General features: G+C 44.0%; 1 long non-coding RNA gene across 4 annotated transcripts in view; it reads right to left on the bottom strand.

Annotated features, from left to right (window-relative positions):
- The window catches only part of LOC116937171 (uncharacterized), a 33,106-nt gene that overhangs the window by 9,097 nt on the left and 8,158 nt on the right, over positions 1–15,851 (bottom strand). For 3 of the 4 annotated variants that reach the window (XR_012940881.1, XR_012940879.1, XR_012940880.1), the window contains exons 2-7: positions 11,977–12,068; positions 8,810–8,933; positions 7,785–7,941; positions 6,849–7,037; positions 4,079–4,204; positions 240–342 (exon numbers count right to left, since the gene is read on the bottom strand). This is a non-coding gene — a long non-coding RNA (uncharacterized LOC116937171). The remainder of the gene's footprint in view (positions 1–239; positions 343–4,078; positions 4,205–6,848; positions 7,038–7,784; positions 7,942–8,809; positions 8,934–11,976; positions 12,069–15,851) is intronic. The other variant, XR_012940882.1, reaches the window with a different exon arrangement.

The raw sequence follows: 15,851 nt of genomic DNA, 5'->3' as shown, positions 1-15,851 counted from the left end.
TTGCATTATGGTGCAGTTAAAATATAGTATTCAGCTCATTAAATAAACCTTTTAACATTAACTTTAAATCAGTTTTTGAAAAATATATATTTATTGCCTTAATTAATTATTTTGATGTATAGTTCCCATAATATTTATATCCCTGATCTATAGTATTCTGCTTATGCAGAAATGTGTAAGAGACAACTGCATGTTCTGGTGAATCCAGTCCATGAACTTGGCGACTGTGCACTAGACACCTGGCTGGTAAGCCCGTGCACAGCCAACGCCCCAGCTGGTGATTCCAGAAAGGAACCAGCGGCCGTTTGAGTCCTGGCAAACAAAGGGCCCCCCAGAGTATCCCTGCAACAGACACACACGACACCAATGTTAGAAGTTTACTGACTGACAAGGAGGCATGATGGAGCGATGATTACAATGAGCTGGTATAGGAAATGGCATGTCATGATACCAAAGAAGGCATATCAGAAGGCCCAATAAGTAGGTTTAAATGTGCAGTGCAAAGAGCAGTAGAACTGAGAGGCAGGCTTGAAATGTTGTGGGACTGGGATCCTGAATGAGGACTTTGTTGTGGAAGGCGCATTCAGGACATGGCATTAAGACTCCGCTCTCCTCTTAAAAACAAACAAATTTCACAAAGGGTGATTTAATGCACTCAGCAGTGACTTATCTGTGTGCTCCAGTTTCCTTCCACATATATACACACTCACTAATTGGCTGGCAACATCTGAACATATATAGAAATGCAGGGCAATTGTTGGCGCAGGCTCACCTCCCTTGCAATATTCCAGCTTGGTCTTTGGCTCCTCAGCAATTGAGATGCAACTATCATGAACGACGCTATATAAAATGAATCGCTATATCTTTTTTAAATAGCATAGCAAATGTGCTAAATTATCAGTGACAATTTGCTTCATTCGGAAAAGCCACATAGATCAGAAGGCTGGCAATGCGTTCACGTCGTGCTGAACAGGGAGTTGTGCGAGTGACTCGAAGCGTGGCTGCCCCTGTGGCGCCCAGCTGATGCCCGCATCGCTCGTGCCACTCTCCTGGACCACCGAGTCGTGGAACTACCCGCGGGACCCTGAGTCGATGCGACTCGTGTCATTGAGGGAGTGGCCGCAGGGCAAGTGAATGTCGGGTGCCCACAACTTAATCGGCATTATTTTCTATTGGCAAGCTTTAGGCAACCCTGTGATGAATTTGTATGTTTGTCTATAGGATACATTCATCATAGTAACAGGACCTTTCTTACCAAAATCTGTTCTTAATTATCATGGGAACTCAACACGTTCGTCAATAACAATGACCTTAAAATTAAATAAATATGGAAAAATGTAGACTTTTGGGCAATGGCCCTTTTTCATAGTACAAATGGGAGACGGACCATGGCCCGAAACGTTGCATATAATGTTGTGTCTATTGAGGCCACAACATTACTGACTAATGTGAGTTTTTTAGTTAATTGTTCTTGGGCACCACTGCCAACGCAGCAACAGCATTGCCAAATAATAATGTATCATCGGGTTAACTTATTAGTACTCCATACTGCTCAGTATCAGTGAAGCATTGAACCAGTTCAGATTTCGCTTTCCACTGATACTAGGCATGACTGGTTATCAAACTCATGTGGCTGGCTTCCACAGCAGGGCACGCTGAACAACACTGCCATTGCCGTGAATATTACTTGTTTATATTATTCTTATAACATACGATACTTGTTTCGTACCACGTGTGTTGATTTCGATTTAAAGCTTTCGTGACTGCAGGGATTCATATTCTTGGTTTTTTCGGTAAAGTCACGTAAAAGGGAAATAGTAAAATAACAATAAAACATAATAAAATAAAATTATCACGACGTTTTGGCCACAACACAAGCAGCCGTCCTCGGGTGAAGAAACAGAGCTGTCGGAAAGACAGCGCTCCAATGAACACTGCTAAGTTTGGCAGCGTATTTTAAGCTGGGTGGGAGGAGCAGAGCGCCTTGACAAAGGAGTTTACATATCAACAGAAAGATTTAGCATTGAAGTAGCTATGTTAATGTGAGAGATTAGCATGATGTTAAAGTCAGAAATTAGCATGTAACTGGGAGATTAGCATAATGTTAATGTGACGAATTGGCATGTAACTGGTCACTGAAGTGGCTATGTTAAAGTCAGAATTTACATATCAACAGAAGAATTTAGCATACATTGAGGGGAAAAAAGTATTTGATCCCATGCTGATTTTGTACGTTTGCCCACTGACAAAGAAATGATCAGTCTATAATTTTAATGGTAGGTTTTTTTGAACAGTGAGACAAACAACAAAAATCCAGAAAAACGCATGTCAAAAATGTTATATATTTGACCCCCTCTCAATCAGAGATTTCTGGCTCCCAGGTGTCTTTTATACAGGTAACGAGCTGAGATTAGGAGCACACTCTTAAAGGGAGTGCTCCTAATATCAGCTTGTTACCTGTATAAAAGACACCTGTCCACAGAAGCAATCAATCAGATTCCAAACTCTCCACCATGGCCAAGACCAAAGAGCTCTCCAAGGAAGTCAGGAACCAGATTGTAGACCTACACAAGGCTGGAATGGGCTACAATACCATTGCCAAGCAGCTTGGTGAGAAGGTGACAACAGTTGGTTTGATTATTCACAAATGGAAGAAACACAAAAGAACTGTAAATCTCCCTCGGCCTGGGGCTCCATGCAAGATCTCACCTCGGAGTTGCAATGATCATGAGAACGGTGAGGAATCAGCCCAGAACTACACGAGAGGATCTTGTCAATGAGCTCAAGGCAGCTGGGACCACAGTCACCAAGAAAACAATTGGTAACACACTACGCCGTGAAGGACTGAAATCCTGCAACGCCCGCAAGGCCCCCCTGCTCAAGAAAGCACATATACATGCCCGTCTGAAGTTTGCCAATGAACATCTGAATGATTCAACTCGCTGTGTTTGGAGGAGGAATGCTGCCTATGACCCCAAGAACACCATCCCCACCGTCAAACATGGAGGTGGAAACATAATGCTTTGGGGGTGTTTTTCTGCTAAGGGGACAGGACAACTTCACCGCATCAAAGGGACGATGGACAGAGCCATGTACCGTCAAATCTTGGGTGAGAACCTCCTTCTCTCAGCCAGGGCATTGAAAATGGGTCGGTCATGGATGGGTATTCCAGCATGACAATGACCCAAAACACACGGCCAAGGCAACAAAGGGGTGGCTCAAGAAGAAGCCCATTATGGTCCTGGCGTGGCCTAGCCAGTCTCCAGACCTTAATCCCATAGAAAATCTGTGGAGGGAGCTGAAGGTTCGAGTTGCCAAACGTCAGCCTCGAAACCTTAATGACTTGAAGAAGATCTGCAAAGAGAAGTGGGACAAAATCCCACCTGAGATGTGTGCAAACCTGGTGGCCAACTACAAGAAACGTCTGACCTCTGATTACCAACAAATGTTTTTGCCACCAAATACTAAGTCATGTTTTGCAGAGGGGTCAAATACTTTGTTCCCCTCATTAAAATGCAAATCAATTTATAACATTTTTGACATGCGTTTTTCTGGGTTTTGTTGTTATTGTCTCTCACTGTTCAAATAAACCTACCATTAAAATTCTAGACTGATAATTTCTTTGTCAGTGGGCAAACGTACAAAATCAGCAGGGTATCAAATACTTTTTTCCCTCACTGTATATATAAATAGTGCATATTTAGTGTATCATTGAGTGCATGTTTACGTGCTCTAACCCAAAAATCTCGATTATGGACTCAAAAAACCGCTGGGAGACTTCTCACTCAGACCCGTAGCAAGACAATATCGCCCCAATATTCAAATTGTTCAAATATCCACCGAACGAGTCCAGGATCAATTTAAAGATCATACTCGGCATTCTGAAGGTCCTCCGTGGTCTGACAATGATCACGTTGCCATGTTTACGCTTCTTACAAATATTTTTGCCCTGTTTAATCGATCACCAAACCCAAGTGACGGTAATGTTACCGTAAAAAAACTCAGTGGGTGACCTCTGGGCACAGCATGACCTTGCAAACAGACGACCAATCGAGTGAAATAAACATGGGAAACGCACCTCGAACAGGCTGACTTCCCTGTGTGTTCGGACAAACTCATTCATCACAGGCAAAACGAACATGTCCCGAATGCCCATGTCCTGCAGGAACTGCATCTGGAGGTGTTGGCACACCAATTGCATCACCTAGCAAAAGAGAAACAGCAGGAACGACGTGAATACATCATCGCCATGCAGAGGTCTACGCCCGTCAATGTCTCACAGCGGTAGTAAGGTCCTTAGGTGTCTGGGAGCACAAGGCAGGTGCAGGTGGGTGAGTCATAATTTCCTTCCCTTACGCCAAAACTTATTTCAGGCTGTGCAAGAGATAATGACATGGGTTAATTGTCACACAAGCCAATTAGAAAGCTGCCATGCTGTTAATGGTTAGTAAACTGAACTCACAGACCAGAGGTCGCTAAATGGGTACACCACAGCTGATCGGCAAGTCGTTGACCAGGTGTGTCGGCTCTTCCAACACGCCTGGTCAACGTGGAAAAGTAGAATATGGGACCTTCCTGGTGTGGACTAATCAGTTTCAAAGAATGTTCACCACAAGTACGTGTGGTTAATGCAGACAGGATTCCTTATAAGGATTCTGTTTGGTGTTTTAACATCTTGACACCTGTTGTATTGCCAGAAAGGGTAAAACCTATTGTTATATGGAAAAGTAGACCAAATACTCATAAAGAGTTCGCTCTCATGAAGGTCTAATCACCAGCGGTGGTGTGACCAAGCAATTGCAGAGCTGCACTTTTATATAAGTCAGGTCAGAGCCAGATACACATTGGAGGATAAACATCCCACGGTGGCTGGGCAATTGTTGTGCAATAATGTCAGGTCAAACTTACTTACGATATTTACAGGTGCGTTTTATTCATGCCGTATATATTAATGCACGCATTGTGTAGTATTACTATTAAACTCACCTTTAATGACGATGACCATAAACATGATTAAGAGTGTGACTATTAATAAATGTGCGACTGTACGATGTGGACGTAGCGGAGAGGCCCCCCACGGTGAGCGGTGACGCAACACGCGCAGTGTCCCGCGTCACGTGGTTGGCACCTCACGTGCACAGAGCGAGGCAGGCAGAGTCAGAGGGGGGGGGGCGACGTTGCCTAGGCGACGTTGGCGTCCTCGCGGTCTACTCCACGGTCAAGCTGCGTGTCACTTGGTGACCCCCCCCACCGCCTCTTACTGGACACCTGTGAGTGAAAGCTTGATAGCGCTTCGGATTTTGATTCCGAGTAGTGTGCACAGCACCTGTATGGCGGGTCCTCGTTTAACGCAGTAGATGCATTCCTGAAAAGTGCCGCGCTAAGCAAACTATTTCCCCCGTAATGAATGTCCACGCGCAGTCAGAATTGGGTTACAAATAACTTGAGGGGACGCTGCCGCGTTACCGTCTCGCTCAACCGCGCAGCTCAAGAAAGTAGTTCGGCGTCGACCGCTCACAAGTCGCCTTATGGCGGTGCGCGTTCCCTAAATGAAGGCAACCGCGTTATAGCGTGAACACGCGGGACAGACCCAGTTGTCGTGTGCGGGTCAACTCCCCGAGATAAACTTGCTGCCGACTTTATGCGTTGTATCCGCCCAGTGCTCAGCCAATTGTTGTGAGCGTCGCTCCTCTGCCCTCTGTTGTTAATGGAGGGAGACTGCACCCAACTGCCAAGTATCATCCTTCGCGAGCCTCTTCAAAACGCTCATCTTGACACCACTGGAAGCAGCCATCGGCCTTGACATCACCCCACAACAGTGCAAGTTTAACCGCTCAACATTAAAACACAACGATGGGTCGCTTGCACCAATCGCACAACATCACAGCGTTGACTCTCAGCTGTTGCTTGTGTAGAGGGGGTCAGATTGTCCAGACATTCGGTTGATACTAATAGGGTTTATTTGCCAGTATTGTAGATTATTTGAATTACATTTGTTTGGGCGTCAGGGTGGTGCAGTGGTCACGCCCGTGCATGGCATCTTCTGAAGGAGTGCCTGGCTCCGCTTTCCTAATTCTGGTCCCTTTCTCTGCATGGGTTTACTCCCATAGCAAAACAACAACAAAAACATACACTGTAACTGGTACTAGTCAAACATCTGGGATTGTTTTTGTTATGCTGCATTGCCCAAAATAGCATTTGGTGATAAAAAAAAAATTGGCAGGAATTAATGCACTAATGCAATTTGAACTCTTATATATTTTTATTTCATGACTTGCTTAGCGTTCATATTCTTGGTAAAGTCACGTAAATAGAAAACAAGAAATAAAATTCAAATTAAATAAAAAAACAAATAAAAAATAAATTGAAAATAATAAAAGCAAAAAACCCAGGACGTTTCAATCGCAACACAAGCGGTCTTTATTTGATTGTTTTTGTTTGTTGTTTACGTGACTTTACCGAAAGAACCAAGAATATGAATACCTGCAGTCACGAAAGTTAAGTCAAAATTTGCTTCGTTCCTTTACTTTGCCCTCCTATCTGTTTGTATTGTTGTTGTAACTTTCTGACTCGCCCCGACTGGATAGCTCATCAGATTCGTCCAGCCTAATTAAAAATTCTGATTCGGACATTAACTGACCCAGTTTTCGAGTGGAGATCACGGCCAGGATGTGGAACAAAGGGACCCCCGGTCACACTCGCGTGGAATGCCTAGGACATTGCACAGCATTTAAATTGACTAGTTTTGTGAGATTGAGTGGTGGCTTAGGGAAGGCCTTTATTCAACAATGTATATCATGGCCGATAAGAATTTTTAGTCATACACCATAGCCCACGATTTCCTGCACCGTTCATTCACTTGAGGAGACTGCGCATGGTGGAGATGGATGACCCTCGGTATCCTGTCCCAAAGTGATTCCAGTGGTTCAGGTAGTGGAAGAGTTGCTAGAGCTTCTGGTTCTTGCCGAAGCCTTGTGACTTTGGGATGAGAGCGTGGTAGGATGAGTGAAGCATGCAGCTAAAGCTCCTGGAACATCCTGTACCCAAACAACACCAAACATTCAAAATCTTACAATGCTGCTGTTCCAGCACGAACAACATAACAATGAACAACATTTTAACAAATTCAACGTAATGCAGGTAATTGAGTGGCTCGAGGTTAATTTCAATGTCAGAGCACCGAGCCAATGCCATTGAGGTCCTCCGTTCAAAATTCAGTGAGCCATCTATCAACAAACGTTCCTGCGAATTGAGGGCAGGAATGCTGTGGTCTCAACTTGGTCACCAATGGCTGCTCAGTAAACATGTCAAATGTGTTTTTGTTCACTGAAGCATATCCCAGCTCTGAGGGTTTGAATTCCATTTGACGTGTAATGAATTATCTTCAGCTTGGATTCCTGGTAAAGCACATCAGTGGCAACTTGTCTCTGAACCAGGGGTTCCTTGTTCGACAAACTGAGTTTCTGGAACATTCAAGCATCCTCGAGCGCCGTGGATAAATACGAGTTTTATCGTTCCACTATTGTTTTGTGCACCGTATCAGCTTTAACAGGATTTGCCCAAAAAGCCTTAGCAAGGAAGGATGAGTCTTTGTAAGTTAGCAAATAGAGAGGGTGGAGACCTCGGCATGTAGAGATCTCAACCACAACTCTACCTGGTCTCTGTTATTTATTTAATGAGCCAGCCCTTGCCACACTGAGGTTATACGAATGAACCTTGCATGCCACAGACAGGGCAGTGAACGGCAGTTGCTGCTATTGTTTTGGTTTGTAGCTTTTTTTTACCCAGCGATGGCAAGCTCGTACTCCGAGTGCCTATAGAAGGAGGCTGGGTCAAAGATGACGGGCCCTTCATTTATCTCTGCAGCGTTCCCAGTCCATAGGTCACCGTGGAGCAGTGCCGGAACCACCTCTACGTCCCGGAAAATTCCCCCAACCGAAGCTGCACACCACGCAAAAAACAACACCACTTTATTCATGATAACGTTGTTTTAGAGTTAGATCGCATAAATTTACATGCGTCGTACACCCACTCCAATTGCAATCAGGCAATTGCCAGAAGCCAGAACGCTTCTGGCAATTGCTTGATGATGCTGGGTGTAATCACCAGCGAAAGGTCGTACTCGTTTGAAAATTTTCTGCGTTTCCTCTCTAACACACCAGAGTGCCGAGCAATAACATAAATGGCACGTTCTGTTCATGTCAGAAACATTACTAATGGGCTGTGTTGGGTGGATGTGGGTGTACGACGCATTTACACTTACACGATCTAAGCCAAAAAAAACTTTATCATGAATAATATTGGTTGCGAAAGCCTGCGTGTGAAACACCACTTTACCTTTAAAGTCACCTCAAAAACCCACTGCGATCAAATGGGTTTCCCATATGGCTGTGCACATGATGAGCTACACTGCTGCATGTATTAACTCTTTCCTGCTCTGAGATGACTGCAAGTTGCGTGGTGGGTCCCGTTCACCGCTGAATCTCGTGTACGTCATCGGAACGTAATCGGAACGTAATAGGAAGTAAATATTAAATAACTTTATTAGTACCGAGGATCCCACAAGGCCGTGCGGGAAGGTGTGTAGCACAGTTTTGTACCAGCTATAATAAAGTGCTGTCCTGTCGCTATGGTGCTCTGCGGCGAGTACAATGTCTTTAAAAACAACAGCGCTATGCCTCTCTAAATAAAATTACCGCTGAACCGCTTGCGTGTTCCGAGATTCGGTGGTGAATGAGACCCATCCTGAAATGAGCAGTCGTCTCGGAACAGGAAAGGGTTAAGGGCAAGAGTGAAACAGCTTACGAACCTGAAGCCGAGACCAGAGCTCGCGGGTTTCCCCGTTCACCGTAGTCCTTCTCTATCATGTCCAGCTGAAGCTGCAGTCGCTGCCGTGAGACGAACGTCACCCAGTCCTCCTGCCACTCATTCAGCTGGTGGCATAAATATAGTTTTATTACAGACATTTAAAAACATAAGCAAATAATACCTACTTTATTTGGCCAATCCTTGACCTAAAACAGTGATATTCACTCATTTTCGGAGGGGGGCCACTTTCGCGAATAAGACTATCAGTGAAAGAGCCACCTCACATTTGAAACCATTGGGGGGTTTGACAGCATGATGGGGTGTTTTCACTTGTGTGTATTGTCGGACTGCACGTCAGGGGCCGCAGTAAAAAGGACACCAGGGACTGCCACCAGCCCGCGGGCCTTGCAATGAAGAACACGGACTTAAGATGTCACCCAGAAATGTTGAATTTCATGTACAAATGGCTGGGTAATTCTTAAGACATAATTCGACACTCATGTCATGTACCGATTATCATGCTGTAGTCTTTGAACATCTCATTTTAGCCACCAATTGATATCCTCATAAAAAATTACAACAGCATTGATCCTAACGATAGGTTCTGCGCTTAATTCCCGCACCTCCGTTTAGCACGGTTGGCTCTGTACGGTGGAAAGGAAGTTCAACATACATTCATACAAGTCTGTCAAACCCGGCTGAGTGTAATTGGTAATTAGCGAAAACATAACTGATTATGTGAACACTGGTTATGCAAGATCGATCTCTGAGGTAACTTGAGTGACATCTGGTCATGTCAGTTGTTACTGTGTGCCCTGTTATCAATGGTACAACTGTGTGCAATGAAAGAAAATATATGCATTTTTTAATCAAATATATTGTTTTATAAATTTGTGTACTTACACAAGATAAAATGTACGCCAATCTAGTTCTTCTTAAAATGTAACCTTAAACCAACGTTACCATCATCAGTGGATAATAGACTATTACACAAAGGACTCTCATATTTCTACGATGTAATACTAATTAGACTGACATCTGAACAACAGCCGATTTCACCGCTCCATGATAAACCTAATTTAATCAAGTAAACATTATTGCCGTTCCTATAAAACTTTGGTCACCCAGGCTGTCCTTCAACAAAAGGGTATATTAAATCTATAATATAGGTTTTTCTGGGTTAGATCGCATAAAAATATATGAACCGTTAAAGCTACCACCACCTAACAGCCAATTAGTAAGGTTGTCACGTAAATGGAACATGCCAATCCGCTACTTGTACAGCAAACCGAAGTGTTGGAGAGAAAATCCACAACATTTACAATCTGAGTGACGTTTCGCCAGTAATTACAACTATCATCATTAGGTGGACAGCCAAATTCGTAGAGAAATCCTCCTGTTTCATTCCTTGGAGGGATGGATGTGATGACGTCACTTGTGAGCCCTTCACGAATTGGAATGTTCTGTTTATGTGACAAACCTCACGAATTGGCTGTGTCGGTGGTGGCGGGTTTAACGACATTTATATTTCAACGATCTAACCCAAAAAAAAACGATATTACGGATGATATTGGCCGAAAGCCTACGTGTTAAATGGGTATATTAAAATTTAAATGGGCTACAACCAGTTTCATGACTTTAAAGCAGAGATCACATGTGGGATGTAACCACAGCATATAGCCGTATGAAACCCACATACTCTACATCCTCCTGCCCAGGGTCCATACCTGTTGGGAGAAATTCAAGACTGAAATTTTTATCAATCTGTAAAGCACATGAGAACCTTAATTTAGCAGTCTCAAACTGACTGGGACCCCTGTCGTGACGGAGCAGCTGAACATTGCACAAAATCATCAACGCATATACAGTTATATACCAAGGGTGACCAACTTTCCTGACCCTACCAGCAGCATACCATAATCTTCAGATGGCCACGGGAGCCACAAGAGATAAAGATTAGCCATACAGAAGTTGACTCGTGTCGACTGGCTGTGGAATTTTGAGTTTAGAAATCTGAGTGCCCTGGGAGTACTCATGGCCTGCCTCCGATATCAGATTGTTCTCACTTAATATAAAGTTAAATTGAAGAGTTAAAAATTAGCAGCGCCTCTGCAGAGCCACACTTGAACTGCCCAGGAGCCACATGCAAATGCCGAGCGATGGTCTGGCCAACCATGGTATTTTCTGTACATTATAGACTTGTAAATCTAGTGTATATAAAACATTAGCTGAAAACATTTATTTTAGCATTTACTCTATTGCCCTTTAATGAATGAATAGCAAAACTACATGAACTCTCTCCTAAAGCCTTCTTTTGGCTAGCAGACCTTGACATTTATCTCCTGAACATATTGCGATTATATTCTTGGTTCTTTCGGCAAAGTCACGTAGAAGGGAAATAATACAAATAAAACATAATATAATAAAATTCTCACGACATTTCGGCCACAACGCAAGCAGCCATCCTCAGATGAAGAAACACTGGACAGTGAACACTGGGCAGTGTTCATTAAGACGCTGTCTTTCCGACAGCTCTGTTTCTTCATCTGAGGACGTCGGCTTGCGTTGTGGCTGAAACTTCGTGAAAATTGTATTATATAATGTTTTACTTATATTATTTTATATTTTCCCTTCCACGTGACTTTACCGAAAGAACCAAGAATATGAATCCCTGCAGTCACGAAAGCTTTAAATCAAAATATTGCGATTATCAAAAATATAAAGAGACACAATGTTGAATGCTCTAAGTCTCCTTTGCAGAAGAGTTTGCCCTGATGGACTTAAATACAGACACTTTTCATAGCCATAATTCATATTACCCAACATAATTCATATTCTGAAAAGTACATTGCACACACATGAACAATACAGTTCCCTTCATCACAAAGATGGCTAAAACAAAGAGATGAATGTGATTAGGTGTGTTGTGTTCATGTATGAAATAATGACAGCATGTGTCTATCTCATTCACTAGCTCAATCGCTTGATTTTTACGATTAATAAACAGCTGTATGAAATGTGTGTTTGTTTACACATATTCATTAGATCCGATTAGCATGCCTACTCTCAGTGCGAAGGAATGTCAACATAATACATAGTTGACATGATGCTAGGTTTGGATCGGTGGGCCTAGTTTTCCACATGTTTTACATTTTCATGATTCAATACCGATAGTTTTCTCTTCCTTGTGAAGCCTCTCTCCAATCTTCCTGTTGTGAAGGTGCATTTCAGCCAGATGCTGCCCCAACAAGCCTGAGCCCCTGTCAGTGTACAACACAATAGACCTGTCAAAGAAAACATTAACTTTATCATGTCAACAAACCCTAAGTAATAATTCATATGCAAACTAAACTACATCATATTTGTCCAGGTGGTCTGTGGCCGAGAACCTCGCTTGAAAATACGAATACATCAGTTTACATTCTGGTTTGGGTGACTCAAAACAATATTCTTCTGGGGTTTATACAATGTGTGTTACTTCCTGGGAAGTCAATCCTATGTAGACTCTAAATGAAACCATTTTTTATTTTACCAGAGCTATTTTTCAGAACCGACCTGGCCATAAATGATAGCCTAACGAAGTGGCTTATCACATGGAAATTTATAGCAGCCAAATGCTCAAAATACTCATGTTTCTAAATGTGCAGGGAAAAACTGGAGAAACTGGAGAAAAACCTGCACGACCACGGGGAAAACATGCAAACTTCAAATATACAGCAGGCATCAAGGTCGGGATCGAACCTACGAAGTTCAATATACCAGGCGAGGTAGTTAACATCTCCTAGCCACCATGGCGCCCCATTCTCTGACTTATCCACCCACCCACTCGTAAAGCCACCCACTCACTCACCCTGCCACGTACTGAATCTCTAAACCAACAACTCAACCACCCACCCACTCATCCAACCTCTCACTTACTAAACCAGCCACCCACCGACCCACTCATCCACCTATTCACTTTAAATATTTCAACTACAATTGAATTATTTTAAATTCACCAGGTAAGGCCCACTGAGCTATACAGATCCTTGTCGGAAACGACGTGGCAAACAAATGATAGCTCAAAGAAGTGGCTTATCACGTGGACATTTATAGCAGCCAAAGCCTCTAAATGTATATTTCTAAATATGCATGAAAAACTCGCAGGTCCCAGAGAAAAATCCATGCAACCACAGGGAGAACATGCAAACTCCAAATATACAGGCGTCACGATCGGGATCGAACCCACGATGTCCTATACAAATGGCGAGGGAGTTAACATTCTGCTACCCTGGCGCTCCACTCTGACTCAGCCTCCCACCCACCCACTCAAACACCCAGCAAAGCACTCATGAACCCAATCACCATGGCACCCACTCAATCGCGAAACCCACTCACTCATCAACACACCCAGCCACTAACTTAAGCACTTACCTACGAACCCCCTGCATACCACCCACTCACTAACTCAACGACCCACTTCACTCAACACTCCACCAACCCACCCACTCACCTATTCACGCCCCAAATCACACACTGACCCATCCACCCACTTAATCTATAACTCACGCACTCACCCACCCACCTGCTCACCAGCCACTTATCTACTCACCCACCCACTCATCCTGCCACCTACTCAACCTCTAACCCACCCACGCACCGAACTACCCACCTACCCAATCACCCATCCAATAAACTACAACTAAACTATTTTGTAATTTACCAGGTAAGCCCTACAGAGCTATATAAAACATTTTAGAAGTGATCTGGTTACAAATGATACGTGAACGAAGTGGCTGATCACGCTGACATTCATTGCAGCCAAATCTTCTAAACAAATCTTGACTCTAAATGCGGAGGGATAAATCTGGAGGACCCGGAGAAAAATCCACGAGGCCACAGGCAAAACATTAAAACTCATAATATACAGGCAGCAGGGTCAGAATCGAATACACGATTTCCTGTATACTCGGTGAGGTTGTTAATATCTCACCATAGTGGCGCCCCTCTCTCTGACCCACTCACCCAATTACACACTAACTCACCCACTCAACCTCCCACATTAACTTACCCACCCACCAGTCACTCCCCCATTCACCCAACCACCCCCTCACTCACCCAACCACGCACCAACTCACCTACCCACTAACTCACCCACCCATCTTCTCCCGCACTCAGCCAGCCACCCGCTCAATCACGTGCCGACTAACTTACTCACACACTCACCGACCAATACACCCATTCACCCACTCACTTACCCACCCACAATCTCACTACCCAAGCCAACCACCCAGCCCCTCATTCACCCAATTATTCAATCACTCACTACCCCACACACTCGCCCAACCACTTGCTCACTTACCCATACGCTAACCCAACCACTCACTCACCGACTCACCCACCCACTAACTCATCAAAATTAATTCTCAACCACTCACCCAACCACCCACGCAATCTCATACCCACTAACTCACCTACCCATTTATACACTCACGCACCCACTTACTCACTCACGCACCCACCAACCCACCTACCCATCTCTTCACTCACCTACATACCTACCCACTAATACTCACCCACTCATCCAACAACGAACTCACCAACCCACCCGCCGACTCACTCACTCAGGTACTAACCCACTCAACTTCTAACCCACACACTAACCACCTACCCACACTCACTCACTCATCCACCCACCCAAACATCCACTCACCCACCCACTAATTCACCCACCCACTCACTCCCTCATCCATCCACTCACCTACTCGCACATCCACTCACTTACTCAATGAGCCACTCACCTTCTCACCCAGTACTTACACATCAACTGACCCTGCCACCCACTCAATTTCTAACCCACACACTCGCCCAACCAGCTGCTCACTCCCTCAGCCACTCACCTACTTACCCACCCCACTTACACATCCACTTACCCTGCAATCCACTCAATTTCTAATCCCCCACTCACCCAACCACCCGCCCACTCATCTACTCACCCATTACCACGGAATTATTCACCCACCCATCAGTCAACCACCCAACAATTCAACCACTCACAAAATAAATCACCTATTTATTAAACCACCCACTACCTCAACCACCCACTAACTTAACCACCGAGCCACTCACCCACTCAGCAAGCCACCCACTACTATATCTCTAACCCAATATCTCACTCACCCACCGCCCACTCACCTACACACGTATGCACTCACTCCCACACCGCTCACTCACCTACACACTAAATTATGTTTATTTTACCAGGTGAGGCCCAATGAGCTACATAGCTCGTTTTCAAAACAACCTTCACCACAAATAAACCGACCATTAAAATTATAGACTGATCATTTCTTTGTCAGTGGGCAAACGTACAAAATCAGCAGAGGATCAAATACTTTTTTTCCCTCACTGTACATTGGGGGGGTCACAAAAATATCTACAAAATCCTGAATAAACACAAGATCCAGGTCCGATTCAACACAGTACAAAAAATCCGTGATCTGGTTCCATCTGTAAAGGATGTGGTTCCAGACATACAGTACCCGGGCGTTTACAAACTAAAGTGCCTCTGTGGTAGCAGCTACATTGGAGAAACCATACGACATATATCGGACCCCATCCGCGAACATAAAGCAGACTTGAAACAAGGTAGGACGAACTCCTCTGCCATGGCAGATCACTGTTATAATTCAATGGGCTCACATGACATTGACTTCTCCAAGACAGAGGTTCTTTGCAAGCCAACCGGCTACCATGAGAGATTCGTTTATGAGGCCATCCACATATACAAGCACAGAGACAATTTCAACCGAGAAGATGGATTCTGGCTTAGTAACCATTGGAAAGATGTTTTAAACCATTTCGGTTCTTAATTGATTGTATTTTATGGTGATTTTCAGACTGCAGCCCTTTCGCTGGCACTGCCTCTTAATACTTCTCACACCACGGTCAATGGTATGGTTTACAACATGTAGTATAATAATTAATAGTATAACATTAATGTTTAACATAACTCATAAGGCAATATATAGCATCGTAATTGCATAATGAATATACATCAGTGT

Source organism: Petromyzon marinus, unplaced genomic scaffold (genome assembly GCF_048934315.1).
Source record: "Petromyzon marinus isolate PM22_M1 ecotype Great Lakes invasive population unplaced genomic scaffold, UKy_Petmar_22M1.pri1.0 PM_Scaffold_77, whole genome shotgun sequence".
NCBI classification, from domain to species: Eukaryota; Metazoa; Chordata; class Hyperoartia; order Petromyzontiformes; family Petromyzontidae; genus Petromyzon; species Petromyzon marinus.
Note: the sequence above shows the minus strand (reverse complement) of the source record. Positions and strands in the feature narration are given on the sequence as shown.